The sequence below is a fragment of the Puma concolor genome, chromosome A3, assembly GCF_028749965.1.
Source record: "Puma concolor isolate L17-30 chromosome A3, mPumCon1.1.hap2, whole genome shotgun sequence".
Classification (NCBI taxonomy): Eukaryota; Metazoa; Chordata; class Mammalia; order Carnivora; family Felidae; genus Puma; species Puma concolor.
The window spans coordinates 54,057,864-54,063,894 of NC_141669.1; positions in this window are offsets into that span (position 1 = coordinate 54,057,864).

A 6,031-nucleotide genomic window follows, 5' to 3' on the forward strand; every position below is an offset into this window, starting at 1 on the left:
GCCCCTGGCCTTGTCCGATTGGGGAAAAACATTACGGCCCCGCCCCCTAGAGTCCGCTCCTCTCTCTGGTTGGCTGCGCTTGACAAGGCCCGGGCTCCACCCCCTCTTTCCAATTGGTGACAGGATTCGCAACTCCGCCTCGTGCTCCTTCCCTGTTTTCCATTGGTTCTATACCGACAACCCCCTTTTGCTTTGTTAGTATTGGCTCAGAGCTACAGAAAGCAAGCCACTTTGCTTGTTTCCCATTGGTGGAGCCGGCTGAACACCACCCCCCCACCCAGCTACGGTGACGTCACCTTTCTCCAGTCCCGGCGAGCCCTAAGTGGCCCGTGATCCGCGGCGCCGCTACTCCTCCCCAGATCTGGCACTGGGGCTGGGGAGGGCTGACCTGGGCGCCGGCGCTGATTCACCGGCCGCCGCGGAGCTATGGTCTATCTGGCCCAGCCCGGCCCCGCCTCGGACCTGTTGCCGGGGCCTGTCCCCGGGGAAAAGTTCCGAGGGCTTGCCGTGTATCCCTAGAGTTGAAGGCTGGTACCGCGCGTCGCCGGACGCTCTGTCCCAATCGGGTTCCGGGCTGTAGCCCGTCGTGTGGCGGCCACGGTCCCAGAGGTTCCAGGCTTCCCCGGACCTAGGCAGTGGTGGGCCCCGCGGCGAATCCCCCTTAAGGGAGAGCGACGCCTGCAAGCTGGTGGGCCCTGAGAGCCCTCGGGCGCCACGTGGCTGTTGGGATTGAGGAGGGAAAAGCGTGGCTTTCGTTGAATGCTCGCCGCGCAGCGTTTTTTCTCTCCCTATAAAGTGGAATCGCGGGCGGCTGTATACAGTCCTGTGCGTCTCTTCAATGGCACCCCCTACCCCTACCCCCAAGTGCAGGCATAATCACTCCCTTACACGAGGGGGCTTTAAAGCTCAAAAACTTACTGTACCTGCGGAGTGGCATAGAATCCCGAGGTTCTTTGACCTAAATCTCGTTCAGGGTCTTTTCTGACCTTCTAATTCTGGATGAAAAGATTAACAAAACAAAACAAAACAAAAAACTTCCTCTGTTCAAGACTATAAATTATGGTACCAATATAAAAATACAGAACTGGGGCTCCTGGCTGGCTCAGTCAGTAAAGCATGCGCCTCTTGACCTCAGGGTGGTGAGTTCAAGCCCACATTGGGCATGGAGCCTCCCCCCCCCCACCCCCCCGTGACTAAGAAATTTAAGTATTATTTCCTAAGCCTATCAAGATTTTTGAGATGAAAACTATCTTGAGACCCAAGTTACATTAATATATGGACATCACCATTTTAAAAAGAAATGTATTGGTAAGCTTGAACATATTTCATAAAGCTTTTTTAAAAAGTTTGTTGCTAATACATGAAAATAATAGCTTACTATGTGTCACCTACATTATAGCTAATCCTCCAAATAACCCCATTAGGTTAATTATCTACATTTTGCAAACAAGGAAACTGAGGCCCAGAGAAGCTAAATGGCTTTCCTTGTTATCCATTCTGCCAAAGATGGAGACTGAACCTAGGTCTGTTTCGCCTAGAGGCCATGCTACCAATGTTTCGGTTGGTAGTTGTTCTAAAAACAAGAGTTAAGAAATAGGTTTGCAGAGCGAGTTACAGAACACTGACACTCAAACGCTGGGGCGGGGCGGGGCGAAAAACATGCACATGTAGGCATGATGGGAATTTTTTTAAACGTGTTTTTTTTAATGTTTGACAAATCCATTAAAATTAAATGAACTCGATAGAATTAACAAGTAGAATAAATGTAGTAAATCATGCCTGACACATAGGAAACATTTTCTGGTTTTAATGGTTAATTGAATCTAAAAGGTTATTCTTGATGAAAGCTAATGAACACAGTGAAGATAAAGGTTTTCAAGAAAGCACAAAGAACTAGAAATGAGAATGGAGATATAACATTTTTTACAAGTATTTTTGTTGTTATGTGAAATTCAAGTTTAACTGGCCATTTTATATATTTTTTAAATGTTTACTTAAACGAGCATGAGTGGGGAAGGGACAGAGAGAGAGAGAGAGAGAGAGACAGAGAGAGGATTCCAAGCAGGCTGCATGCTGACAGCACAGAGCCCTATGTGGGGTTCGATTTCAGGACCAGAAGATCATGGCCTGTGCCAAAATCAAGAGTTAGACGCTTAACCAACTGAGTCACCCAGGCGGCCCTTAATGAGTATTTTTTAACTGCAAATTATTTGTAAAACAAATTTGAAAATCATAATGAAATGAATACAATTTTACTAAAGTACCAAAACTGACAATAGGAAAACACTTTGATTTCATTATCTTAAATTTGGATTGTGTATACTTTTATATTTTCTCTGTGATTTTATCATGAATATTCAGCATATTTCTTTATCCTCTCTCTTATCCTCAACTCCTTTAGCCCAGTCTTATTTCAATACTATGATCCTTCCCCTTGAATCAACTTGATTGAAAACCACACATAAAAAGGAAAAAAGGTTGAAATATGAGTCAGAAATAGTAAATTAATAACTTAAATACCAACACGTTTGTTGTGTTTTTTTTTGTTTTTTTTTTGTTTTTTTTTTTTTTAAATTTTTTTTCAACGTTTATTTATTTTTGGGACAGAGAGAGACAGAGCATGAACGGGGGAGGAGCAGAGAGAGAGGGAGACACAGAATCGGAAACAGGCTCCAGGCTCTGAGCCATCAGCCCAGAGCCTGACGCGGGGCTCGAACTCACAGACCCGCGAGATCGTGACCTGGCTGAAGTCGGACGCTTAACCGACTGCGCCACCCAGGCGCCCCATGTTGTGTTTTTTTTAAGATTTTATTCTTAAGTAATTTCTACCCCCAACGTGGGGCTTGAATTTATAACCCTGCGATCCAGACATGCATGTTCTACCGACTGAGCCCAACAGGTGCCCATCACCAGGTTTATCTTAAACTGTGAACAAAAATACTAAATTATATAACAATCACAGAATTAGATGAAAGAATGGACCCTTTCTGTTCCCTGGCTGTGGTGGAAGGAATTATCCATTAGCCAGTAACACCTACTCGGAATTAGTGTCATAAATTTCAAAGGGATTTAGTGCCATCTACTGGACGTCAAGTAGTAAGTTATAAAACAAAGACTTTTTCTAGAAATTATCTTACACAGATGTATACAATGCAGTTAAGATCATCTAAAAGTACAAGTTTTCTTTTTTAATGTTTGTTTATTTTTGAGAGAGACAGAGAGACAGAGCATGAGCAGGGGAGGGGCAGAGAGAATGGGAAACACAGAATCCAAAGCAGGCTCCACTCTCTGAGCTGTCAGCACAGAGCCTGACGTGGGGATCAAACTCACGAACCGAGAGATCGTGACCCGAGCCGAAGGTGGATGCTGAACCAACTGAGCCACCCAGGCGCTCCAAAAGTACAAATTTTGAAGAAAGAAGTGAAAATCCTAAGACAAAGTATACGTGGTGACCCCCAGTACACACAGCCTCAAAGGTATTACAAAAGCATTGACCAAGAGACACAAACCCAAAAATAAAAAATGGGAATTCCAGAATGTTTGAACCTACATTTTGTGACCAGAATTTTAAATAAAAAATTATGCATAGGGGTACCTGGATGGCTCAGTTGGTTGAGTGTCTGACTTCGGCTCAGGTCACAATCTGGAGGTTCGTGAGTTCAAGCCCCACATCAGGCTCACTGCTGTCAGTGCAGAGCCCACAGAGCCAGCTTCAGATCCTCTGTCCCTCTCTCTCTCTCTCTCTCTCTGTCCCTCTTTTGCCTGCACTCTCTCAAAAATAAATAAAAAATATTTTTTAAAAGTTATGCATAAACATGGGCTGTCCAACAATAGTTCACATTTTCAAGCAGCCGTCAAGCTAAACTAATAGAATTGGGAAGGAAAAAGAAAATGTTGAAAATGGGGAAGCATGAACACAGAAGATATACTTGTTAGATAACCTTTACTGCAGCATCTTTTAGGAGGCTAAGACCCAGCCTCCTTCTTTTGAGGGGCTTATGTTCCAGGTAAGCATAGGAGAGTATGTAAATGCCAGTGCCAGTGGCAGGTCCATTAAAAATGCTACGGGGATTGTGACACTGAGCTGGCTCTTCAGTGAGTAGCTCAGGGTGGCAGGGAAGACAACTGTTGTATTATAATCCCAAAATGTCTAAAAAGTTCCCAAACTGTGGGAATTAAAAAAAACTCTATTTATAACTGAGTTTGACACCTAACCACTATGACATTAAAACGAATTTTGTTTTAGGGGCGCCTGGGTGGCTCAGTCGGTTAAGTGTCCGACTTAGGCTCAGGTCATGATCTCGCTGTCTGTGGCCCAATGTCGGGCCCTGTGCCGACAGCTCAGAACCTGGAGCCTACTTCTGATTCTGTCTCCCTCTCTCTCTGTCCCTCCACGGCTTGCGCTCTGTCTTGCTCTCTCTTAAAAATAAAATAGAATAGAATAAAATAAAATAAAATAAAATAAAATAAAATAAAATAAAATAAAATAAAATAAAATAAAAAATAAAATAAAATAAAATAAAAAATAAAATAAAATAAAATAAACATTAAATAGCGAATTTTGTTTTATACGTTTCTGAGGAATTGATTTTATTCTTTGACGTGTAAAAATCAGGACCAAAATTTGCGACTTTCATAATACTAATTCCCTTTTTGTGGCTACTTTGGATGCTCCCATGTGATATTATTAGATGATCTAGTATCATGATGTTAAGCTTTAAAAACTTATAAAATTCTGGGGCGCCTCGGGCTCTGTGATGACAGCTCAGGGCCCGGAGCCTGCTTCAGATTATGTGTCTCCCTCTCTGTCTGCCCCTCCCCTGTTTGTACTCTTTCAAAAATTGAATAAATATAAAAGAAAAAAAGCTAAAATTCTGCTTTCCAAAAATTGGTTACTCCACATATATTTGTGATTTTAAAAACAGAGCAATAGCTAAACAATGCTGGTACATTACACAAAACACTATTGTAGCAGTTTAAAACAGTAGAGATATATATTGGCATGGGAAGACCTCCAAGACGGTGTTGAGTAAATAAGCTGCAAGTTCCTACAGTATATTATTTATGTAAAAAAAAAAAAAAGTCCAAACTATGCATTTTCCTTACCTGCAACTTTGTTACATACATAGCTGCATAGACAAAGGTCTGGATTCACCGCAAAGGATTCATAGTGAAGATGGGGCAAAAGGACCAGGACTTATGGGTACTGTTAAAAGGGATTCAGCGTTGTCATCATGTTTTAAACTTTTTCTAGGAAAAATGTGTCCATTTATTACTTGGGTTAACATAAAAATCAAAGGAAGTGGTTAAGAGAAAAAAAGATTACTGAACTATCTTCATGGATTGAGCAAATATTTATCGGGTGCTTTACCTGGTGCCAGGCACTGTGTGGTGCTGGGACTACAGCAGCAAACAAGATAAAAGTCCCAATCCTCAGAGCTGGATGTTTAGTGTAAGAAGCAGACTGTAATAAATGAATACAGTGTGTCGGGCAGTGAATGATAAGTACTCTAAGGAAAAGGAAACCTCGCACAGCATGTGAAGAAACTGGAACCTTCACACACGCTGGTGGGAATGGAAAATCAGTGCAGCTGCTTTGGAAAACGGTTTATGCCTCAAAAAGCCAAACCATACCTGACCCAGAAATTCCATTGTTAGTTCTATATCCCAGAGAACTGAAAACATGTTCACACAAAAACATACTAATGTTCATAGCATCATTATTTATTTTACTATAAAATTTTTTTTGAATGTTTTTCTATTTTTGAGAGACAGAGACAGAATGCAAGTGGGTTAGGGGCAGAGAGAGGGAGACACAGAATCTGAAGCAGACTCCAGGCTCCGAGCCTGAGCCTGACGCGGGGCTCGAACTCACGAGCTGTGAGATCATGACCTGAGCCGAAGCTGGATGCTCAACTGACTGAGCCACCCAGGCACCCCAACAGCATTATTATTTATAAAAACCAGAAAGTGAAATACAAGTGCTCATCAACTGATGAGTTATAAAAATATGGTATATTCCCAGAATATT